This window comes from Stegodyphus dumicola, chromosome X2 (genome assembly GCF_044657685.1).
Source record: "Stegodyphus dumicola isolate Sdum_Otavi_A_Nest chromosome X2, ASM4465768v1".
NCBI classification, from domain to species: domain Eukaryota; kingdom Metazoa; phylum Arthropoda; class Arachnida; order Araneae; family Eresidae; genus Stegodyphus; species Stegodyphus dumicola.
In genome coordinates this window covers 184202544-184229965 of record NC_140781.1, presented here as the reverse complement: position 1 = coordinate 184229965, position 27422 = coordinate 184202544, and the positions used below count along the sequence as shown (strand labels likewise).

Here is a 27422-nt window from a genome sequence, read left to right as displayed (position 1 = left end):
AACTTTATGAACAAACAATCATTGATGTGTGTATTCATGTGCGCAGAAAGTGAAGTGTTTGAAGCTGCAGTGGTTTTAGTCATATTTCTGGTAATCCTTTAGAATTAACGAAGCGATTATTGCATTATTATAAGATAAAACAGCTTTGCTTGAAATAAGAAAATGAAAGTATACGCATGGGCACTGGGCTAGGTTACACATAATTTATCTGTTAATAGAAATTAAACTGCATGCAAAGCTAACAAGACTTCTTGAGTATTTTGCGTATAAAATGAAAATCGATCTTAAATACCGATTTCTAAATCAAAAGTTTTATTTCCTTGTCTGATACGAAATAATTTAACTTGAGTATTTCATACATCTTTCACTGATATTTGATGGAAAATGAAAGGTGTTGGTAACGATAAGTCCTAGAGGTGACAAACATCTCCATAAGGACATAATTTGTTTCTCACTTTTCTCAAAACAAGTCGTACGATTTTTTCCAAATAATAAATTATTCCAGCTTCCGAATAGTAGATAATAGGTGAAGTGCTTTTTGAAACAAGATTCTGTTAACACGTCAACAAAACATAAACAAGTATGTATTGATTAAGCAGGCCAAAGCTGCGCTATCTTGAAACTCTTATCTGATTTTTTATTTATTGTGAGGAACGTCAGAAATGAGGCGATTAAATTTCGAAACATGTATAGAATTGGTTATTTGCTTCTAGCAGAGCGGCATATTATAGCTCCCGAAGACCGTCACTCACGGTTCCAGGCGATTTAGGTATTCTGTTTAAGTGGTCGCCTTCGAGAACGTGACTTTCGTTGACTCTGATTCTGTGTTTGTATAATGGTTTTATAATATTCATTGGTGTTGGTGTCTGCTAAAAGTGAAGTATTATTTCGGAACATAGGCTTTAGGAAGAAGCCCGGCGGTACGAATTTATCCTCCGAAGAACACCAGATAAATGAAAGATACTGTTTGAAGAATGGAAATATTTACCCCAAGTACTGTAAAATAGGCTGGTGTTGAGTATCGACAGACGGTGCAACGAAACCATTGCAGTAAGAGGAGATCATATGCCTTAGTAAAGCTCTTTGGTTTTTTGTTCTTCCTTTTAGTTAGACAATTTTTTGTACCAACGCCCTTCTGTTAATAAAGCCTTTTTCTGTTCGTTCCTATTATAAACATACTATTCATTATTTTGCTAGTATACTTTATTCATCCATTAAGTACTACATTGTGCCTCTGTAGTATGAATTGCATGTCTCCCAGTTGGAGTTTCGAAGATTTATGGTAAAATCAGAAAAGCTGCCAATATTTCTCGCTTAAACACGCTGGTAAAAGCAAACCGGAAGTTCACTCATACTTTAATGGTGAACTTAAATCAATTTTTAATTTGCTGAAAAAGGTTTTTCAAGCATATGGTTAGATGAAAGACTTATAATATTCTTTCTTGAAATACATACCATAAATACAATAATAAATTTAAAACTCTGAAAAAGTCCGAAATCTTGTGTAGGGCTTTACTAGATCTGCAGCTAATAACCGCATCAGACATGAAGATAATTTTCGCTAGGTCTTAAATACCTACAAGTCATGATAAGGCTTTAAATAACCTTTTTATTTAAACAGATTTAGAACACAAAAGCACTTTCTTATTCTAGTAATATCAGCCACAACTCGTGGTTATGCAACAGAAGAGTAAGTTAAACGTGTAACACTAGTCAAAAACTTTACAATTTAATAATACTGGAACTGGCTCAGTACTCCTATCGGCACATCAAATGCAAATTGCCAGCAGCGAAATAACGCAAAGTCGACTAATTACAACTACTTGAGCTGGCAAGAATTAGCACGTAGTCCACAAGCGAAGCCAAAAACTTGCTCTGTCTTAAAACTCAAAAAGCCTTAGATTAAATACTAACTGTCTCATTTCAGACATGTATGTAAACTCCGGGTCTATTTGTAATTCTGCAACTATTGTTTCTCGAGAATCTAAAATTTTTTTAATTAGCATTGCACATTTCACCTTGTTTCCTTCGTCATCTAATTTAATCCTTTGACAGAGTATCAGCTACAACATTTTCTTTCCCGGGAGTAAGTTTAAATATTAAGTTATATTCTTGCAATATAAAGACCCATCATACGAGTTTCGGTGATAAATTCTTTCCGGAATACAAACGAACCATGGCGTCCTATCTCAAAGCTTCAAAAGCCTCAATTGAAATACTAGCTGTCTTACTAACATTGTGATAAGGAGTGCGGAAAGGAGAAGTTAAAGTACAGATCCAAATCATGTTTGTGGTAAGGGAATTTGATGTCACCCATAAACCAAATGAAAAGCATCAAATGCCACAATTACTAATTTAAAATATTTTGTTTTCGATTCGCGCATGAGTAAGATTTCAATAAATTAAAGTTGCTGTATGATGTATTAATTTCTTGCTTAGTATACTAGGAGTTCAAACGCCTCCCTACGAATTTGGTTATTTTTGTTATTAATTTATAAATCTGTTAGCTTCTCAACTTAAATTTTCTTAACTTTGTTAACAAATCTTTTTAATCTTTTGTTAACTTGTTAATTTTATCACTTCTCATACGCTGAATTTCTATTTAAATAAGAATGAACGTTTAATTTTTAGTTAAAGGTAATCCCCAATGAATTAGAAATTTAAATTATTATGAGTGTATAAGTGAACCTTTGATTATGAATAATTAAGTTTAAGAAACTGTTTAATGTTGTAAACACCTAAATGCTTTTATAAACACTCTAATTGCTCGTACTAAAACATGGGAATGTACTTTTTCTAATCGATTTTGAAAAGACTGAATTCAAAAGACCAGTACTACCTGCATAACAGGAAAATATTTTAAGTAATGGTCATTACAAAGAGGCAAAATTTCTATCGTTTCTGCTTATAGCAAAATACGAATATAAGATAATTTATTTAGTCGACATTGTGGTCTCTGCTTATGCAGATACTAACGTATTTATTTACATTTAACCTTACATTTACAGTAGAAGGAGAAATTCTAATAAATAAAAGAAATGTGCATACTACCGTATTTTTGCTGTATAAATCAAAAGAAAACAAAAACAAAATGTTACTATGCACTTATAAAATGGACTGTCTTGTCCACAAACATAAATGCAGGTCTTTAATTTTATTTGCAAAACTGGTTTTGCTTGTGAGACGTTATTTATGCTGAGAATTCTTTCCTACATTTTCCGCTTACTAAAAATATAACCTAAAGAAAAAGTAATTTTATTTTTAAATTCATGTGGCAGAAGGATTACTTTAAGATGGAGAAATTCGTATGCATTTCCTTAGACAGTATAACTATTTTGCAATTTAATACAACAATCTTCGTTGTTGCACATGAAATAAAATTGCTCGACATCGAGATAGGATTTTATTTTGCTTTTTCTTTTTTTTAAATTATTCAGAACTCTGAAATCGGTACCGAGCTTCTCTGAAGGCAGTCTTTCATATGAATAGATTTCTAAGAACCTAACCTTTTTTAAAATAAGTTATAAATGCTATAATATAAAACTTATAAAAATACAAAATGTTGTAAATTATGCAAATTACAGTACTTTGTTAAAAGTAGATTAAAATGTACAAGTAAGTAACTGTTTCACAATAGATAAAGATGCCAATTTCGTGTTTAATTTATATACCACGATAAAACAGCTGAGAGCTGTATGCTTAACAAGGAAGCTTTTATAGAACGCTTTGTAAAAGTGTTTTGAATCAGTATTATACATGAGAGGACTTCAAGTAACCTGCTGGCTCCCTAAGTATGGAGAATATGCCATGTTAGCATAATAAAAGCATTTATTCGTTTGTTCTAAAACACAAAGTTAAAACACAGAATTAGAGAAAATTAATGTAGACATTTAAGTCTGATACACTCTTACGGCAACCAATTCAGTGTCTCTGAAAACGCCTCTCAGATATTAGCGGAGCCAACTACGGAAGGGTCCGGGCGCAATTTTAACAAGTGCACATCTGTATAGCCACCGAGGGAGGGGCTTCTAGGATGGACCAATGAGCATCCAGTAATATTTCTATCATGTCACATGGCCTTTCGCACGCTTTAAGATTTAAGCAAGATGTCTGAAAATATTTTGCCACGCAAAGTTCTGTCTGTAAAAATTTCTGTACATCGTCTATTTCTTCTAAAAATTTTCATTGTGAAGTTAGATCAAATATATATCGATTAATTAAACTCATAAAACGAAAGCAGTACGCGATTTTCTACTATTACGCAATACATTTACAACTGCGAAACAAATGCAAATTAAAACGTAAGGACATACTTTGACATGCAGGAAGATTCAGCGCCACAAGAGCAATAGAAGCTCGTTGGTCCATTTTCGAAACCCTTCCTTCAGTGGCTACGCTGATGTGCACTTGTGAAATATGCGGCCCGGGCTCGAATCCTGAAACAGGCATGGTTGCAACTGTCCTTCCCTTCACAGGAGGTAAAGTTGGCCGTCTATTATGTGCTGACACATTAAAATGCCCACCACCTTCAGTCTTAGGAGTGGCCGGTGTCAAAAAAAAAAAAAAAAAAAAAAAAAGACAAAAATGTGCCTGTGATTAGAAAAATGATGTTTCTTTGAAAACAATAGGATCAGTGCAAAAGTTCATGCAATTAACAACGCAGAGTCTTCAACAAGGAGTTGCGAGAAATCAACATTACTTTCGTTTTTTCAAAGCTTCTTGGCAATTTCTTTATCATGTTGTTTATAAAAGTTTCCTATTTTGTTTACGATGTTATGCTGTGTAAAACCATCATATTTTGCTCTGTAGAGCATCTTATCGATAACAAATTCATCGTATAGCACAACATCCATGTTTTTGCAATAAAGGATTCCTCTTTCGAATACAAGTCATCGTTATTAAATGTTTCCTCATCAATTATTTCGCATAATCACGTTTATTTAATTGCTGTTATGAGCTGGAACATGAGACAGAATGCTTCTTAACAGTTTTATTTCATCCCTATAGCTGAAATAGCATAGCTTTTTTCCGTCTGTAAGACTGGCGGAAAGACTGGCGTCTGTAAGATTGCCGGAAAAAATGCTACAAAAACTTTCGGTAGAACTAAAAGAGCCAAAACCTTTTGTCTAAAATTAAGGTTTTGACGAAATGTTTCGGCTGAAAACCGAAGGTTTGAAAGTTTGAATCTCTTCTCCAAAGTGAATAACATTGACAACAGATGCTGTTAGTTTAAGTAAATTTTAGTGCAAAGAGGATATTTTACTACAGGGGTCGTGCTGTACCAAAGTAGTATCTCAAATCACTCATTGTGCCAGTTTAAGCTCATCATGTTTTTAAGCATAATAGCCATTGACATACATGATCTTCGTGTTATATTAGCATAGTTGAATAACAGCTACTCTATTCTTTGCTGGCTATTCATTGTTTTAATATAAATAAGAACAAATACTAAAATTACATTTTGTTCATTTAAGTTCTGAGCATATTGTTTTGAAATTTTATTTCTAAATTAAAAATTTTGAAGGAAATTTTAATAAATCAAATGGATATAATTAAAATTTTAACAGAAACTACCACTCATTATTATTGAAATAAGGTATTAATAGATTACTGAGGCCTTTGTGTTCTTGCTTTGCTCAATTAAATTTTCAGAGGCAGGAATGATCCCGGCAAACATGCTGACTGTGTGGTTTCGTGGTTTCCTTCATATGCAACGCAGATATGAGTCAATATTTATTTGAAAGTCTCTGCAAAAGGAGCTCTTCTCTTAAGCAATCAATATAATGGGCTTCTCTATAATCCAGTTTATAGAATATGAGGTATGTGTCTAGTCACTTTCAGTTTTTCGTCAGTTTCTTAATGCTGAGGCATTAGGCAACTTCTCTATAAACTCAAAGCAACTTTACAGTGTGAGGAAATTTGCTCACATGTTGACTCCAAGGCCAAAAGCTTTTATGTCAAGTTTCATTCAGAATTTGCAATTTATTTTAAAGCTATAAATTATAACTGTTAAAATAAGAATAAATTTTTATTTTACCCATACCTTTATTCGTTTTTACTTGTTTAATCAATTATAGGAATTGTTTCTCCGATTTCCATATCATTAGATATAATCTATAACTTCGTTGATAAAAAATATGCACTATCAGTGTTCATTGCGTCAAAAGGGAAAACTGGTTACTTTCGCTTTATGTTCAATTAATACAACGGATTTTGTTGCACATTTGGCTGCAGACACCGGCTGTATTTTCAAAAACATGTTTCTGTTGTGTTGTCACTTATCTCACTGGTCTGATAGTAACATCAAAACAAACCCTCACAATTCATCGTTTCAAGCAGTGTAAGACTGCGCCTGTCGTTGTCAAAAGCCTTGAGCACCATACAGGTGACAGAACGTCTTCGCTCAGTTCCGCCAACAATTTTGATACAGGGGACGAGTCCAAGGGTGTCCATCCCTCTTCCCCTACCAACAACCTCTTGAGAGTACTTCAGTTCCCCGAGTATTTAAAGTGACCCCATGCAGCACAGACACTATACATTTGCAAACATCCATGCCTTCTCCGAGATTCGAACCCGGGTCTTTCTAAACAGCAGTCAGAGTCACTAACTACTACCTCAGTTGGGCGGCACAGGTTTCTTATTGGGTGAATAAACTAATACGTAAATGAGTGAATTTTTTTTCAAATGTATATAGAGTCTCACTCGCTTTGGTAACATAAACTATGAGAACTCTACAAAGACGTAAGCGACTTATCGCTATGTATTGGAAATTACAACAAAGACGTAGGAAGGGTGTAAAAGATCTTTTATTAAACTCAGAAAATACTTAACAGAAGGCACGTCTTGTGCTTAGAGAACCAGCTAACATTTATGGCATAAACCAAAAGTAACAAATTTAGCTAAGTAAATGATAAGTTAGCCGAAAATGCTTCACAGACAAAATACGCACAAATTGGCTCAGACATCTAATGTCGGCGTCGGCCTAAAGGCGAGAACCTAATGGCGAGAATAACCCAACACCGCAGATAAACGGCTTTCCAGAGAATCAACTGGCGAGTGGTCTTCAGCAAGCAGAACATGCTCTGATTCTACCATCTAAAATCTTCCTTTAAATGCTATCTCTTTTCTACCTCATTTGAATACATGCGAACTAGAATTAATATTCTGGGAGGAAAATGGTAAGCGAGAAACACAGAAAAGTTAATTAACATAAAATAACTTATCAGTAAACATAAATAAAACTATACATGTGGTAATTCTTTTGTGGTTTAGAAATAATGAATAAATGTAAATATCAGCAACAAATTAAAAAATTTCAACAAATTACTCAAGAAAAGATATCCACAATCAGGCAAAGCTGTGTATTTTGTATCATGAAAGAAGAAAATACTGTTTCTTATGCCTCTTCGCATAGTGGAGCATAGTCCTCTTCATTTATAAAGATAATTTAAGACCCAGTTACACTTTGCATAGCCGTTTATGATAACCATTTGCAAAACCTGAACGAAAATACAAAATGAAATTTTACGAAACGTCAATCGTTTATCCAGTAAGAAAAATTCCTTTTATCTCCTTTAAGTAGGCAAACCAAGACGTTAGATGACAAATCGTTTAACATTATCGTATAGTTCTCCAAATTTAAAAAAAAAATGCCCCTGTCGATGCTTAAGTTTAAACCTCGTATAAGAATGTTGAAGAAGGTAATCGGAAACGAGAAGTATTTCATCAGACCTAATCCCCGATATGATGCTCTCATAAATGCTAAAGATTTATAATAAATTGGTAAGAATGTCTTTTCATGTAGTTACGGTGCAAAGAAAAACAGTTAACTGTTTATATTGAAGGTAGAATTCAAAGGCAGTAATCTAGCAGATTTATGCTAATGGACATAAATAGCTGTCATTTAAAATAAACGCAGAATTTGGTATGGGCATTTAGAAGCGCATATTATTAGAAACTTCTAAAACACATTTTTTATAGGAGGGATTTAAAACGAATGTAAGGTGGGTATTTATTTCGTATGCTATCTGCATAGATAGTTGATGATAGCTATCGCTGATAATTTGAAGTGATGGTTTATAATAATGCTTAATGAAAAGCAAAATCCTTATTTTAGCAACCTTTACCGATAAACAAACTGTAATTAAAACTTACCAATGTGTTTTGCTTTGGATGGTACATTGACAATAATAACTTTCATCCGATTTCACTCTATCAAGAGCCTTCACGAAATAAATAATTTTCACTCTTGAACAAAGTTCCATTAATGGAACTACAAGAATTAAACCATTTGGAAATATCTAACTATTATTTAGAAATTTTATTTAGTTATATTTTTGTTGTTATGTCAGATATTTGTGTGTGTGTTTAAAATATTGATCCTTAAATTACTATATTTTTGCGAATACTCTTGTTTGGCATTCATAGCTTTGATATACACAGATTTATATTATTTTACAAATATATCTAACTTATAACTTGATTTGCTCAAAAAACAGAATAATATGGAATGGGAAAGCATATTAGGACAGAAATTACTGACTGTTTACGATCCCTGTGATGCTAAACAAGAGGGAAAGCACTAACACAGCTTTTGGATTTTTCTGATAGAAGATAGATTATTGCGTTTATATACACGTTTTATTTTCGTTACTATACATGCATCTTACAATTTTGTGTGTTGCCAGATTCAAAATTTAAATCAAACTCCCCGCGTAAGAAAATCGCGGCGGGAACATCCTCTGCACCCTAGTCAACCTCAAGAGGTATAACCAGCTGCACCGTTCAAGTCACTTCTTTGCGATTAACACGCAGTAGGCATGATCTGCATTTTCCACCGCGGCTTTCGATTACCCTTTTAACAACGGCCCTTTTACACATAGCCGAGGCCTTACGTCCTCTTGTAGTCCAGATCTCTTTTCCTAATTTGTGGATATTACGTACTTGATGAAAACTGCGTATTTCCAGAAGATATTCTTAAGACCATCTCTTCCAAAATGTATCTAACAAAAATATTGCTGCATAAACTTTGAGTCGTATAATCATTTCAGCTGAGTAGCAAACACACTGCATGATTCAAGTCATTTCTAAGCAGCATGTTTAGACATTAAGTAAAGTTCATTGTTGAATATAACAAGTTTCCTGCTCATAATCAGCAGAGTAACTGATATTGTTTAGACATTTATAAAGCACGCTAAAAGAATAATTAAAATACGGCATCCAATTATACCAATAATTTAACTATTTCTTTAAATAACGGAGAAAATTATTAAGATTTTAAATAGATATCACGGTTTCATGATTCACAGCTATCTGGCACTGTTCATTAACTGGACAGAACTCGTGCTTGTTACAGCAAAATGTTCGAGGGCTATCTCCCAAAGGAAATGAATGCCTTCAGTAAGAAACGTTTAAGGATAAACTGACTCGTATACACATTACACCTGGTAGAAGCCTAGCTAACGGACAGCCAGCCCTTTTACCAAGATTCGAACTGGGATTGGGTTACCAGTAGTCTTATCCATTAAGATACTTTTGGGCTTAATTGAATAGAAAGAAGGTGTTTTATTTGTGTATGTTCAAGCACAAGAATGTGTAGCTTGAATGGCAGCTAATTTTCCTTACAACATTTTCCACTGACATATTTCTTCTGAGAAAAATAACTTTCGAATTCTTTACCCTAATAAATAACATAGCTTAGCTTAACCAATTACATCAATAGTAGCATTATTTGATTCAGACGATATACCAATGTATCGTTAGCCTAACTATATTGCAAAGGGCCCCCATAGTTTTAGGTTTTAAGGAAAAGATTATAAATGCAACTTATCATTAGCGACAGGGGCGGGAAAGCAAAGAATCGCGCACTTCTAATACTGAGACTGATAAGCTACATATTTGCGATTTAAATGTATAGTTACATACTTATTTGAAAACTTATCTAAGATTATAGCACAATCGGAATACCTGCCGGTTGTTAAGTATGTTGTATATATAGATAACTTAATTGGTATAAAATGTATATGAAAATTAAAAAAAAACTAATCCGGGCACCCTTTTAATTTCCAAAAGAGCAGTTTCTAACTGAAAATGCAAGATCTTTTCTCTAGCCAAATTGATTATGCCTTATGGGATGAAAGCGATTATAGCTATCTTATCTGAGTTTTAGAAACATTTTCAAACCTAACTCTGCGGGAAAGAAAAAAAGGATACGGCTACTCAACTAAGCTGCACAGTGAATTGCTCTAAATGTAGATCTAGAATTTCATTAATGCGCCATAGCTACCAGTTATATATCATTGGATTTAAATCGATAACAAGATCTCTCCCTTTAAAAAAAACAGTAGTAATGAAAAATTTCGTTCATATTTGATGATATATCTGATGATATATCCGTATGCTTACTTAAAAATTTTCAGATGCTGTAAAGTGATACTCAACACCCATTGCTTCTCTTTGTCATACTCAGGCTTAAAATGGTTAAGACATGACCCAAGACAGAGCCTTCGGAATCATTCATAGCCCGACGTCTAAGCCTACTGAATCGATGGAGATGCTAAGCTATTTGTCAATGTAAACCGGCAAACTGAGATAGAATTTGTTTTCAAATGGGTATAATCTGGGTAAAAACACGCACCTCATAAAACACCTCTGGCACTTTGATTACACTGGCCATAAATTATCATTGCACGATATTGATCGGAATAATGAGCACGATTTGGCAGTTCTGGACGATCTAGTATTTGAGGGACTTTGGTAGCTGTGTCCAGAAATATGTCTTTGTTATCCGAATCCTGAGCTCGAAGGTGATGATAGAAGCATGTGTCACAGATGTGAGAAATTTCAGACATGTGAGAAATTTCGAGGAAGCGTTTCGTTCCACGACATAGCAATGTCATCAGATATAACGGAAATCGATCTACAATCAGTTTAAGCCAGAGCGTATAGTTATATTCAGTACTATATATCTGATAATTATCGCGAAATAATGCATTTCTGAATATCAATGCATAATAATTGGATAATTCTGTACAATGCTGCACATGGCTATTTTCTTCTATATTGCATCGTAGCGGATTTAGATTTGATAAGTTCCCTGATTTTCCGTTAGAGGGAGGTGAAATTGTTTTCATTCAATTTAGTATGCTTACTTTACTGGCTTTGCATATAAAGTTTGTAGTCTAGAAACGTTTATTGCAGAGTAAGAAAGTGCATACGGATTACATTTTGGAAGCTCCGTAAGATTCGTGTTATGTTTTTAAATTAGTTATTCTCTGTGCTTAATAAATTAAGAATATATACTAAGTAAAAATATACACAAAAAGTAGCATGATTTTATGCATGCCATGTTTAACTACCCTAAACAAAAATTGTTATTTCATTAAAATAATTTCCCCAAAATAATTTCGCATTAAAATAACATGTTTGGGATAATTAGGAAAAGGAAAACCTTTAAGCATTTGTCAATGCCAAAGTAGGTATGAAAAATATTAGTTTTTAATGACATGAAAATATGCGACCTGATATAAAATTTCTAATCAAATTTGTAAGAAACAAAAATATTCATAACACCTTACGATTCAAAACAAGATGGGATTCAACGCTTATTTTTCGACAAGATTTTAAAGCATTGCACATGTTTGCAAATAAGAATTTTTTAAAAAATATTTCTTATAATTCTCTTACAAAGTACGCAATTAACAGAATGGCTAACGATAATTAAATAACCTCTTCTACCTTTTTAATTTGGCAAGTGATTGAAATGAAATGCCGCCAACTGTTTTTGAAAGCGTTTGAAAGCTTTGATTTTCTATAAAAAATATCTGTCTTGTGGGTATGTATAAAACCTTATACTTTTAATGAAGCGGTAATTAACTCTGCGTAAGTGAAGAAATGTTATTTCGTCTTATGTCAGCAAATGAACTATAATGCTATAAAAAATAGAATTTTTCTTGCTGTATTATATGTGCTGGGCTTTTCGGTTAAACCTTTCGTATATTATCATTAAACACCCAAAGAAATAAAACATAATTCATTTTATCAGTGCAAACTTAAGGTGTTTTTGTCAGATGGTTGGCTTAAATATGAGTATTTTTTTCTTGGTAGATGTGCACTGAGGTTTTAAAAAAAAGAAATAAATGAGCCGAGTTTTTAAATTGAAAATTTTTTGTGTTCTTGAAACGAATTTTTTAATATCTTTCTTTTACAATTTTAGTTCTTTTTAAATGGAGAACATCTTTTGCTTAATAAAGAAATAGGCTGAAAGAAAAAGTGTAATCTTGAAATATTTTAGTTTTGCACGATATCGGGTGAAATGCTGTTCTTATTCCAGCCTGTAGGGATTAGTTTAATAAAGACACAAATTGATTTTTAGTGTATTGAAGTTTTAAATTTTAGTTTCTTCTCTCTGTAAACCAATCCCTTAATGACGGTATGCCGAGAGATGCAAATTCCGTATTTTTTACACTACCTTTTTAATTCTTTGTTTTTTTTTTTCATTTTTTTAAACTATTTTTTGCAAGATTTTGTGCACTTTGATCTCAAGACTGGATATATTTTATTTGCACTGGTTGGTTGCATTTGCAAATAATTTCTTATACACCCATGTCCATAAATTAAGGATAATTCGGAGTCACGCGGAAATCGAACTCTAAAATAAATATATCACCTGTAAAATCACTACACACATCTTCAAGAATCATATGCAAGTTTCAGAAAGTAACCAGATGACACCGATGGTACGTCACAATGACGAGAGTGTAAGAGAGTGATATATAAGGAATACAGGCAAAGAAGTAAAAATGTTCGCAGACGCTTTATAAGCATTTCAGTGCAATAACCGAATAGTTATGACATAAAGGACGCACTTGGATGACGTGGTAGAATTATCGGCCCTCTGGAATGTGGGCGTACCCAACTGGAAGTATCAGACGAACTTGGAATTGACCAGAGTGTCATCTTCAGGCTTTGGCAACGATTCCAAGATGATGGTAATGTGAGTAGACGTTACAGCACAGGTCGCCCCAGAGTTACAACGTCGAATGAGGACCGGTATTTGGCAGTTACTGCCAAAAGAAACAGGCGGAGCACAGCCTCAGACCTGTCTCGTCCGCTCTCTTCAGCCACTGATACGACAATTTCAAGGCAGACCGTGTACAGACGCTTAGGGCAGATTGGTCTATATGCTCGTAGACCTGTCAGATGCGTTCCACTTACTGCAACTCACTGTCGCCTGCGGTTAGCCTGGAGTAGAGAGCATGCATTGTGGACACCGCAACAGTGGACTTGTGTGATGTTTTCCGACGAGTCCAGGTTTAGCTTGCAGTATGATTCTCGCCGGACTTTCATATGGAGAGCTCCAGGTACCCGTTACCACCAAGAAAACATCATTGAACGACACCGTTCCGGTGGTGCAGGAGTGCTCGTTCGGGGTGGAATTATTATGGGTTCCAGTACTGACCTGCATGTTCAAATTGGAACCATGACAAGCCAAATCTATCAGGACGTCATTCTGGAACAACATGTACGTTTGTCTCGGGGCGCCATGGGCGCACAATTTGTGTTTATGGATGACAACGCCCGTCCTCACCGTGCAAACATCGTAAGCGAATGCCTTCAATCGGAGGATATCACCCGCATGGACTGGACAGCATTCTCAACGTGTGGGAGAGTGCATTGCTTTTTGAGTGGTGTAATATCCCCCAAGATCAGATCGATAATTTGATACTCAGCATGCCTAGGCGTTGTACGGACTGTATTGCATCGTCTGGGGGACATACAATGTATTTACAATCATACCAACCATGTAATATTGGTTTTTTGTAAATAGGTTTTTTTTTTGTAATTTGCTCCAGGGAGAAAAAATCGCTATTTTTTAATAATATCAAACATATAGCATCTTTTTTTGCTCTTTACCTTTTGTCTAATAAATAAGCTTTACAAATAAGTCAAATTTGTTTTACTTCTAACTCTTCCTTTGCCTGATTTTGCATTATCCTTAATTTATGGACATGAGTGTATTTGTCATCTGCTTGCTCCAGACTGAATATATATCGGATTAAAATGTTTCTAATGTCCCTATTTTATGTAACATATACATATAAATATTGTTCTCTATTTAAACTAGACTGGTAATTTATTTCATTTATAATTATCTCTTAGGAATAAACAGTAAAAATTATTGTAAATTGAAATTATTAAAATTAAATTAATTTCTTAAGAAGATTTGGATAAAATTATTAAAAACATGTAATGGACTTAGAAGAAGTTTAAAACTGTAATGTAAATCATCGGAAATTCAAAGTACAAAAAAATATGCAAATTCAAAATATTATAAATCTCAATAAAATTAAAAGAAAAGTAATTGTTGTTGATCTCGTGAATGAAGGCTGACTTATCAAAGGGAATTATCTTGTTACTTAAAATGTGCAAAAACTGAGAATGATCGTATTTCGTCCCCGTCATCTACTATTTGAATGAAGTCATTAGACTTGCAAAAATGTAATATTTGGATTTAAATGATTAGTTTTCAAACAGGAAATTATCCTACAGAATCATATGAGACATATTTACAAAAAGAATTTTTTAAAAAATAATGGTAAATACCAAGAAAAGAATCAATTAAAAATAATTCGTTAATGTATAAAAGCAAAGGTATTATATATATATAATTTCCAGATTATATATATATGTAATAAAACAAATTTAGAATTATTGATGTAAGAACACTGAGACGTAGAGACGCAGAAATACCGATTACGCAGCAGGTAGATCCATATTGATAAGGAAGAATTTTGTTTGCGTAAAATGCTGAAATGTTGAATCCGTAATGAACAGCAAACTCGGCAGTCGAGACAGATTAAATTTACATTTTTATTTCAATTGACATTTATGGCCACAATTTACATAGAACTCTAATAGTGCCTACTCAAGAGCTTATACATTTTTTAATACTCCTGCGATAAAAAGAGAGAAATATGCGAGGGAAATATCGTCTTAATCGGAAAAAAGGCAGACGCTAAAGTAAGCGATTATCCAATATGGAGAAGGTTTTCGTTTATGTTAGAAAGGTTACAGTTCGGAAACTTTTGCTTACGAGTTTCGAAATAGCTACGTCATCAGCGTTACGCAAGCTATGTGACATAGATTAATCTAGAAATGGCGCAGTCCAGAAAAGTCATTACTACTTTTAGGATACAGAGGGGAAATGCTTAAATTAAAAATGAGGAATTAAGAAACTATCACTAAATTAAATAATAAAGCTCATTTACGTATTTTTTATCTTGTATATATACTTATATATATATCTTAATTTACTGCGTAGGATGAATCAGCTTGTAGTCGTCATGGCTTATGGTTAAGGCATATAGATGAAGATAACGAATTGGATTTCGATAAATCACCAATCTTTATTTTCACACATATCCAGTTAGTTTGGTTGGCACTTATTCAATCACAATTAAATAGGATAAATTGCTATGTACATTGTTTTTTTAAGGAAATGACGTAGGCATTTGAGACAGAGAAGCAAAGCAGCGTGGATGTTGGAGTGGCGGAAGCTAAGGAACGGAATGACGTTAATTAATTCGTCAGCGGTATTTATAACAAAAGGTAAGGTGCAAATGTAGAGACAAGCTATGATTGGTTAATCTTAGGTTGTTACATAACATAGAAGGATCTCGAATTTAGGGGAGAACACTAAATCTAGAATAGTTAATTTTGAGGTCGCCAATTATGTACTTTTAAAGCAGCTATTTTCTTATATCTTACATACATATATATATTTCTCGATTATTATATATATATTATTAGCGATATAATATATATATATATATATATATATATATATACATATTATTTCGATTTATATATAGTATATTCCAATTTGTATATATATGTCATCTCTCGGACTACGGCGGCAGATACGTAGAAGCATGCAGTAGGACCCCACTCACTCTCCACTGGTGTGTCCTATACCACCAAACATTTTATGTGACAGCAAAAAAAAAACTATCTAAAGAGGATAGGTCCAGAAAATGTGCAGGTCAATGAATGTGACCACATGACACAATGCATTGTTTTCCAAATGTCACATTTAAGTCCTCCCAAACGGCATCGCTGAAATGGGCTGGGGTCGCATCATGCTGGAATCACATATTACGCCGCAGTAAACTGATTACGATCTTCAGTTATTAGTCGCTGTTCGTGATGAAGATTTGACAGAGTTTCAGTTTTCTTTCTATTACATGCAAGAACGTCTAATTCGAAACAGCTGTATCCTTTTTCTGCGAAATTTTTAATTTTACTTTTTAATTTATTGATAAAATTAATCCCAATTAAAGTTTAATATACATAGCTGATTCAAAATTAAGGTTTAATTCACCAGTGAAGTATTTTTCGTGTTTCATACTTGATATCGAAAATATCAAATTAAATATGGTCATCCCTTCAAACTCTATAAGAGTTTCTGGACAGACAACCAAATATTTAGGAGCACAACAGTCATAAAAATTGTATTGATTTATTAAGGTTTCTTAATATAATATTCGTTGAGTTTTGCAAAATTTTCGTGCACAACGCTGATTAGACATTCAAATTCAGTCAACTTACCAGTTTGAAAATTATGCATCACATTCCATCTGTACTAATACTTCATTAAAGCTTAGCCTGATTTAAATTCACAAGCTCAAATAACACCGCCTGTTTGAAAATTAACGTTGTACATTCTATCCATATTTACAACTTAAATTCGTAAACGCGCAAAGTATTTCAAAACTGAGTTTCCGTGAGTGAATTAATTTGTGGTCAATCCCTTATATTCTCTCTGGTGCGCTGTCCAAATTTATTCGAAATTCACAATTTTAAAATTTTGCTTCTAATATGAATAAGTTAGTTCTTGAAGAACGATATCCAAATAAGTAAGCAGTTAAGGAATTCCTTTTAATTATTTTCCTATTTTTGCTTGTATTAATGTCTTTTACAAAATAATCTATCTCCGAAGATTGAAATGTTGTAAAGTCATGGAACTATTAACTATATGAGTATAAGCAGCTTTTTCGTTTTCTTTACTTTACACGATTTTATTCTTTTATGAAAATTTCAGATAGGTAATAAAAATTTTCTTTTTAAAATAATACTTTTGATTGAAATGAAATAATACGCATTTACGAAGGAAGGATTTATTCATAAAAGTAGGATACTTAATAAAGATTTTAATCCTAAGAAGACTGCAATTTTTCAAGTAACGAACAAAAACGATTTTAAACTATTCAATCTGTACTCCAGAATTTTCTAGAAGTAATTAATCATTTTAATATTTTAGTATGTTTATTATTTCTATCGATTTTTTCGCAGTTTCTTGCAACTTACAATAACTAAACAACATTGAGAAATGAGAATATCACCGATTTAGATGAAATAAGATTTTCGATAATTTAGCTAACTAAAGAACATAGGTAGATGACTTTCAAAAATGTATTGTTGCTATGTGTTGCAGAATGCTTTTAAATTTTTCAAAATTTTAAAATATGTCCCGAAATAATTAAGCGGACTATGGGGTATCTCAGGATCATAGCTATATCTATTTCTAACTAATTCAGTAAATATGTTTGAGGACAAATCCCCGAGAATAAATATAAAATTACGCACATTAAGAATTAAATATACGATTCTGAATTATTTCCTAATAAAGTATTTCCGTTTAAAATGTAACACAATTTGGTAAAATAGGGCTGGCTTTTGCAAACAATAAGCTCATCGAAGTCAATTTTCATTTCTGCTAATATTTTAAGCATAATCTTGAAGATGGTCTTGAGGTAACATATAAAAATTTAAGTAAATCAGGAGATTCCCTGTTAATTAGAAGCATAATAATTATTATTTTCATAATCCTTTTTTTTAACTTTGGTGAGTGTACAAAGGAAAAGAATGCTTTGTAGAAGCTACCTGTGCGTTAGAGTTATTCTTCTTGCAAGTCGGTACTTGACCATTTGAAATGTACCCAACTTAAGTTTAAAAAAGGATAAATTATCTATAAAAACGATTTATCAGTTAATCTATATAAATACATTGGTACCTTACTTCCTTTTATTAAGTAATTCAACGAAAGCCGAAACAAGCTTTACAAAGGTACAGTTAATTTCGTATGATAACTAGAACAATATATATAATACGTAAGGAAAATGTCTCCTCGGTTTAACTCCAAGAAATATAAATCCTGAAAAGTAATAATGTGTTGTGATAAGGTCGCATAAATCTACGAAGAATGATTTCAAATTGAAAATTTCAGAGTGCAATATACGTGATGAAATCACGGGACTAAATATAATTATTTAATTGTTATTAAAATAATATTAAGTTGTAAAAAATAGTTGTTATTAAAATAATATAATTGCTGCAATGTTAAAAACGCAGGCTCGAGAGCCACATATGGCCCTCGCACGATTGATGTATAAAATTTGATTTTTAAAAAAGAAGATAAGTTTTTTTCTCTTCAGAATTGTATGTAGCCATTTTGTTTTTCATTCAATAAAATTTTTTATGCTGTGTTTTGTTTTCAACCTGGCGTCACAACCCAGGGTTTGCATAGCGGTTTCGGCCACTACACCACAGCAGTAAATATTAAAAGTTGGTTGCAGCTTTTAGGGATTATTCCTGAGAGTAAATTTAGGAACGGAGTTTTTTGCATGTGAACTTGAGTTTTATGTGAACAGTCAAGACTTTCTTCTCTTCAAGAACGACCTAATTTTGTGTGCAAGGGCAGTTCGCGTGGTGAAGCCTCTTCAGTGACAAGTGACAGTGTGTCAGAAGAGAACGCCGGAGGAAGCGTGATCTAGTGCCGCAAAATAGTGAAATTTCCCGGAAGAATATCCAAGTAGTGCCAGGAGAGTCAATCGAAGGCGTCTTCAAAATTGGTGAGTACCATTTTTGTGATTTTGGAGAAGTTATGCCAGTTATTCGAGACTAGGCTTATTTTGGGTATAAAACAGGAAAAGGTTGCCTCTTAATTAGCATTTTTTATATACGGTTTGTTTGTAGGCATAGGTATTATCATTAAGTGTTGTAAGGCAATTTGGGTTCAGAATTGTTAGGGAATTATTCAGTTTTGGAGAAATAGACTTGTTGTTGTTTTTGTGTTATTGTATTTCGGGGTAGGTTATTTTTCTTTAATTTTCCATAATGGGTGAGTTTATGAGGAAATTTACTAAAGCTCTGCTATTGGAGTTAGAGGAGGAGTTTGAAACAAATGTGTCTCAGGCAAATAGAGTAAGAGAAATTAGGCAGGCTATTCTAAATGCCGAGGACTATGAAGAAGAAGCTGCGAAAGAATACGCGGCAAGAATTTGGGCTGCGGCTGAGCAGAGAAAAGCAGAAGAAATAGTCGAACAAGAGAGAGCAGAACGGGAACGTGAAATAGAGAGAGCAGAACAGGAACAAGAGAGAGCAGAGCGGGAACGTGAAAAGAGAGAGCGGAACGGGAGCGGGAGCGAAAGCGAGTTTTTGAATTGGAAAGGTTAAAACTGATGAATGTGGTTCAGACTAATAGCCTAGCTTCCACGGTTTCGAAAAATGAACAATCTAGAGGAAAAAAGGTTAATTTGAAAAATCTAGTACCGCGTTTAGAACCGAGTAATATAGATATTTCATTATTCTTTATGCTATTTGAGTAACAAGCTCAAGAAGAGAACGTTAATGAGATTGATTGGGTCTCGCAATTAATTCCTTTATTACCTCACGATGTAGCAGAGTTAATATTGAAAGAACCAGCGGATAAAGGGGATGATTATCAGCATGTTAAGAAATTACTCATGCAGAGATTCAAGCTTAGTTCTTGGGCACTAAAAACAAAATTTGAAGAACGTTCTAGAAAAAACGGAATGTTATGGGTGGATTTAGTGTATGAATTGAGAGTGTATTTAGAGAATTGGTTGGATTCAGGAGAAGTTCAAGATTTTGAAAGTCTTAAGGAATTATGCTCACTGAGCAAATTAAGCGGTGAGTCCCTCTAGAAATAAGAGAGCACTACTTAAACAATTGGGAAGAATTTCAAACAGCTTTCATTTTAGCAGAGAAATGTGACAAGTATGAGGCTTTGCGAAGAGAAACGAGGAAGTTAGAACAGAGAGCGGGGTTAAAGAAACCATTTGAGAAAGATAGAGAGAGGTATATAAATTCTAACTGTAGTTATAATCAGAAAAGTAGTGGTCATCAAAGAATTAAATCAGAGGAGCATAGAAAAGTGGAGGCTCCTAAAAAAAAGCAAGTTTTCAATGAAGCAGATTTCGAGAAACAGCGGAAAATAAGGTGTTACCAATGTGGAAAGGACGGACATATCCGACTTAACTGTCCATCGCTGGAAAAGAATAAAGCTAATCTGGTGAATAATCTAGGAACGGGGAGTTTAGGAAAATCTTTTGAGCCGTATTTCAAGAAAGCAGTAATTAATGGGATAGAGAGAGAATATCTGAGAGATACTGGAGCTGGTATAGATCTGTGTAATAGTACTTGGATTAATACTAGTGACTTATTAGGGGAAACTGTAGGGGTGAAACAGCCTTTGGACACAGAATGTAAATGTTTACCTTTGGCGAAAGTCACCATTGAAGGTGATTTTGGTGTGGTCACCACAAAGGCAGCGATTACTCCGGTAGAGTTAGATAAAGAGTACTATTTGTTAGGGAATAAAACTGCACAGTTGATTGAGGAAATTAAGGAACGACCGGTTCTCTTGAATGCTGTGGAGACTCTTAGTCAGGCGCATGCGCGCAGAGTTTAGAGAGAGCGAGTGCAAAAGACTTAGATTCCAGATCGGAAGAAAAGAAAGAGATAGAAAGTCAAAGGGCCGTCAATAATGAGCATTCGGAAGAAAGAAAGTTAACCAGTAATACGGAGGAGGCAATTAAAATTGCAGACATCAGTTTAGAAGAAAGGTCTATCCTTGCGGATGTTTCGCCAGCAGAATTCTCGGAAGTACAAGCAACAGAAACTCATGATAATGTTCAACACCAAACAAAATTTATTATATCGCATACTGAAGGAACACAAGATCTGCAGAATTCGATATTTGAAAAACCCACTTCTATCAAGACGTTTTCTTCTGAGAAATTGCTTCCAAATAACCTTGCTGTAAAAATGATGTTCAATTATAATGCTGAATCAAATGCATATGCTATATGGCGTGCAATGTATAAGGAGACATTACCAGCCATTGGCGAGTTTTCTTTGGATGAACTGACAAATCATAAAGTCAGGAAAAAGAAATTGGGACCTCATCCAAATATAGTTGTAAATGTTGAAGAGTGTCCTATCTCAGTGATTGGTTGTTCGAAATCAGATCTACGGACAGCAGGAACTTTAGCATATGAAGTATATGGAGGAGCCAATCCTTTTTGTTCTGTAAACTGTTGTTTGAAAATGATTTTTGTAGCGTTTTAGAATTATATTTTTGTAGATTTAAATTTGTTTGCATAGTGTGTTTCATTTTCAAAATGGTTAGAGTCAAATGTTTAAATATTAGCATTTTGTAAACTGAAAAGGTACTTTGTGTAGATTCAAAATTTAAATCTTTTTGTTGTATTTTTGCATTTTTGTTATCTAGAAATAAGTGCAGGGTAATTTAACTGGCTTCTCTATTATCACTTAAATGGTTACCACTTGTGTTTTGAAAGCAGTGAAAAGTATTTAGAATTTTTCCTTCCATAGTCAAGAAAAATTCCTTTATGAGGGGAGGAGTTGTGATAAGGTCGCATAAATCTACGACGAATGATTTCAAATTGCAAATTTCAGAGTGCAATATACGTGATGAAATCACGGGACTAAATATAATTATTTAATTGTTATTAAAACAAGATTAAGTTGTAAAAAATAGTTGTTATTAAAATAATATAATTGCTGGTAATGTTAAAAACGCAGGCTCGAGAGCCACGTATTTCCCTCGCACGATTGATGTATATAATTTGATTTTTAAAAAAGAAGATAAGTTTTTTTCTCTTCAGAATTGTATGTAGTCATTTTGTTTTTCATTCAATAAAATTTTTTATGCTGTGTTTTGTTTTCAACCTTGTGTCACAACCCAGGGTTTGCATAGCGGTTTCGGCCACTACACCACAGTGTGTTTTGCTAAATTGTTCTCTCTAAACATTTGAAGGGAGTAAATATACAGCTTTAGAGGAGAACATTAAGTATGTTACTAACTGTGCATTGTTTGCATGAAATAAAACTTCAGAATTTTACCACACTGTAAAAGCATTCAGTAGAAGACCACTTTTTTTCTTTCTTTTACACAAGCGCAAGTGTGCATACAAATCATTGTCAAACAGGAGTACATAAAATTCCTGGTCCTCTGTTAAGACACTTATTTCTTCTTTCTGATTTATTAAAATCATCTCTTCCGATATACTGCTTTACATCCGTTGAAAGTCAATACCATCCGATTTTCTCCGGCTATGAATTTCCACTTCAGTTAGGAAATATTTCAGATTAAACACATTATGCAAATTCGCAACTTTAAAGTGGAGGACATTTTTAACGCTGCAACTTTTCTCACCGATCGATTTTTTATTTTTTTCAGACTAATAAATTTTCTGTACAGATAAATTTTGAATCTTGCCCTTTGAATTCTACATGGAACATGATCTACATGGAACATGAGTAATCTTGATTTTGAGGAGAAGAGTTTCTGAAAAAAGTTTTAAGAGTTTTTAATGTTTAATCAAGATGCGGAAACAGTGACTCGCATTTTAACAACTGCAACTTTTAGCAAAACCATACAAAACAGTAGTTTTATATCGAACGCATATCAAACATTCATTTTCCTAATATCTTTTTCTCAAACTTATGTTTAATACTCCAAACTGCCTATGCAGAATGTCTGTAAGTTAGAAAGCATATGCATTCTCGAGAATGCTAAAAATTTGGATTTGTCCATAACTTGGATCTCTGAGTAAAAGGTTCATATGTAGTAATGATAAATTGCAGCAACATTATTGTTGTTGCATTTTTATTATTGCTACATAATAGTAATAATAATAATAATCCTATAATTGCTTGCATGTTATAATAATAGTAAAATATAATTCTGTAATAACAAGGTAATGACAAAAATAATAATAATGTTCTTATCAGACAACTTCAGATAGGTGTATCAGACAGATAGGTGTAACACTTCAAATCTCGCTCAGGGCTTGAGTGTTTCTGTGTATACTGGATTTTCTGTCTTCTCTCTGCGGATGTAAATATCAATCTACTCCCGATGGCGCACCATCGCCAAAGCTTTAGGCGATGAGATGGCTGAATGATTGATGGGTTTGACCATGCTTGACAAATGCTTGAGAAGCTAGTGTCTGATTATTTGAAAATAATGATAATATCAGCAATGATAAGAATTACAATAATAAAAATATATATGCAAAAAAAATAAGTTACGTATAACTATTTATTTTTTAACTTATCTTTCAGTTTACACGAACAGAATATAAAAGCAAGTTTAGGGAGGAGATATTTAACAAATAAAGAGATTAAAATTAACTTAATGTAGCATCAATATCTTGCTAACTGGAAGGAGTATTTTGAGACAAGGAAATAAGCTAACACTAATTGAAGGATGATTGCAATTATGATAGAAAGGACCAAGTAACTGCTGGAGAATTAAGATTTGATTCTGTTCATGAAGAGGGAGAAATTTCTCACTGAAGCGGGTTCTTGAGAAAGGTCTCTAGGGACATAATTAAAAATCTTTCTGTGCTCTAAAGTCTCAATTATAACTTTCGATTTTGATGGAAATTATTAAAGCTGCGAACTAATCTGATATGTAGGTTGCATACATTTATCTATCGTCAAACCAGACGTCTTTGAGAAAAGATCAAGTATGATAAGCAAAGAGGATCAGATGTTGTATGGCTGAGAAACATATGTATAAGGCGACGAAATGTATTAAAATGTGTAAATAGGTATCTTCAACTTTACTAGCATTCCCAGTTCAGCATTATGTTTCAGTAATTTTGCAGTATGGAGAAGAATTTGATAGGTGTAGAACGTTATTGGTCAACTCGCTCGTAAACAAGAGACTGACTGTATTTAGGTTCGACTTAAGCCAAGTAATGTTTCGAGAAATATAAATGCAAATTAATTTTATTTAAAAGTGGATATATGGGGTAAAATGTAAATTTATTTTAAAAGAATACGAGTAAAAATATTTTTGAATCTTATAAAAGTACAGAGAATGATTTTTAAGTAATCATTCATTAAAAGAATAATTATTTAATGAATGTTCATAATTGTGATACATAAAATAACTTAAAGTGGTAGGATATGCCTAGAGGCCTTATGTGTGTATGTGATTGGCAATAAAATTCATTATCTTAAAGTAGTACATGACATTATCATTTGAAATCCAAAGTTTAAAAGTCATCATTATTTTGTCACTTAATGTAACGTGGCAGCAGATTTCCACGTTACTGCCAAGATATAACGCGTGGCCATAATTAAACTGACAGTGCTCAGAGTGTTCTGTAGCACGATCTATTTGCGAGAATGACGCCACATTTTGTAGGAAGATTAAACAAGATGGGGGACGAAGGATTCCGCGAAAAAAAAAATTAGTTCCAAAAGTCATCGTTAGGGGAATATTTGGCGCTGTGTAATAGAAAATAGAGTGTTAACAAATGCAAATCAATACTGAAATTACCTTTTATTTTGCATTCAAATGAGGTTCAATGTAGCTGCCGTTGTTGTGGACCACATATTGCATTCTGTGCACAGCATGCACAACAGCAGAAAGTAACATGTCTGCAGGAATCTCCCGTACAGTCCGTGATATGTTATCCTCAGGTCCTGGATCACTCCTTGATAGACTTTGGACTTAAGGTAACCCCATAGCCAGAAGTCGCATGGAGTAAGATCAGGCGACCGAGGTGGCCATGCAGTTGGAAAGTAGCGGCTAGACTCTTTCTGTTGTGAATTTCTGTCGTAGCATCTGTTGCACCCGTACAGCAACGTGTGGAGTGCATGAAAATGATTTCCCCCAGGCACTGTCTTTGCTAAAGTGCCGGAATGACAAAGCTGGTCAACATGTGGAGATATTTCTCTCCGGTAACAGAACAGGTTTCCGGTTCTGTCGGAGTAAAGTTCTCATAGAAGAATGAACCTACAATAAATTCCGCTGTGAATTTAGACCAAACAGTTACCTTTGGTGAATGTAAGGGAATTGCTGTGACTGCATGTGGTGATTTGTCATCCCAAATTCGGCAGTTCTGGGTATTCACAGTTCCATTCAGTTAAAAGTGGGCCTCGTCTCCCCATAAGATTTTCCACGGCCAAGCATCATCCACCTCCATTCTGGCAAGAAAGGTGAGAGCAAAAGTCAATCGCTTATCATGGTCGGGGTACAGTAACTCCTGTACAAGGCTGATCTTGTACGGATAGAAGTTGATAATCTTTCGTAAGATTTTCCATACCGTACTGTAAGGCATATCCATATTCCATAAGGCATATGCATAATAAAAGGTAATTTTATTCCGTATTAATTTGCATTTGTTAACACTCTATTTTCTATTACACAGCGCCAAATATTCTCCTAGTGGTGAATTTTGGAACTAATTTTTTCTTTTTTCGCGGAATCCTTCGTCCGCCGTCTTGTTTAATCTTCCTACAAAATATGGCGTCATTCTCGCAAACAGATCGCGCTACAGAACACTGTGAGCACTGTCAGTTTAATTATGGCCACACGGTATATTATAGTTATCATCTCAGCTTAATTCTGTGTAAGAATAGTTTTATGAAAGGTTCGCACTTAGACTCTAATAAACGAGTTATGAGCTTTAGTTTCAGTTTTAAGCTAAGTGCTTACTTGAGCTACAGATTTTTTTAAATTTTCTTATTATTGTCTTAACAAAAATTTGTATTGTCTGTGAAATTTGCTGCAGTATAATTTTCATTGACTGTATAGAAGAAACATTAACTCACCTCCCCATCATTTAACCTTGTGGGAAGAGTTTTATAACATATTTTATTCCTTTTTTAAATTCAATTTAACTTTAACATGTTTACTTTCTCAGATACATTTTCTTCAAAGATAAAAAATGACTTTCAAATTAATGAAAAAAAGAATATTCGATGACACTATGCAATAAGATCCCAATTTGTTTTAAAAAGTCTGGTCACACATACTTTAAAATGAAATAGAACTTTAGAAAATATATTTTCAAAATATATTATTTCCATTTTTCATGAAAAACATGTGCCAAAACATTCTGTAATGCATCGTATATTTCAAACGTTAGGCTTTAATAACCGAAAATCAATAAATATGTGCTATTTCTTTAATTCATGCAAAACTGGTCGCTTGATTTGAAAAGAAAAAATTGTTATTGTACGAGAAGCGAAAGCACTTACTGAGAGCTTAAGATAAATGGAATCTTGGAATCTAAACGGATTAGAATCTTACGAGAAATGGGAGACAAAGAGTATAATAGTATTTTCAGTTTGGACTTTCAGTTTGGAGATCTAGAGATATATTTAGTTTCGAAAATATGATTTCGTTTGAAGCTTATGAAATTCTTGAAATTGTAAAGAACTCACATTCGTCAACAACAGGCTTACTGTTAAGTTCTCTTCTCCTTTTTGACGAGAGGGAAGTGAAATGCAGACATTTCCTTTGATGCATAAATGTTTAAATAACTGAGCATGGAAATTCTTAGAATGTTTTGTGTTTGGTAAGATTAGGTACTCGTTTACTGCAGAGTATGAGAAGGCTATTTACGCTGTGAGCTTATGTATAGAGATTTTAAGTCACTCTGAAGAAAGCTGAAAAATTCTTTTGGAGATTGTTCTTCTTTATCAAATTAAAATCTACATGAGCTCTTGCAGCAGTTCGTATTAAACGAGTTACTATTACAAAAGAAATGTAAAAAAAAATACTTTTTCCTCAGTCTGAAGTTATAAACTGAAAACAGTAAGTAAAAATACGAAAAGGGATAAAAGAAAAAACCCGAAAACATAAATAATGCCTCATACAAGTATATTTTATCATTCCGTTAACTCTTCAATAATTTATAGTAATCAATTTGTGCAGGGAAAAAATGTGCTACCATTCGAAAATTTTAAAATCTTTTCACTGTCACCGTAACCGTAAGAGTTCTATTATTTTAAATCATCACAATTTGAGAGTTCTATTATTTTAAATCATCACAATTTGAGAGTTCTATTATTTTAAATCATTACAATCTAGAGCGAATCTCTTCAGATAACAAATAGTATCTGAGGTTTCATTTCGATTGGTTGAGCAGATAGGTTGCTAGGTGTTCGTATATCGGAAAAGATTTTTTATATCTACCCTGTATGTATACACACACAGACAAAAATGAATTCTGAGTAGTACTTAAGCGGCGATTAAATCTATAACAACTGATATTTAAAAAGAAATTAAG

General features: G+C 33.5%; 1 protein-coding gene across 1 annotated transcript in view; it reads left to right on the top strand.

Annotated features, from left to right (window-relative positions):
- The window catches only part of LOC118187999 (A-type potassium channel modulatory protein KCNIP1-like), a 305037-nt gene that overhangs the window by 204564 nt on the left and 73051 nt on the right, over window positions 1-27422 (top strand). The window lies entirely within an intron of this gene.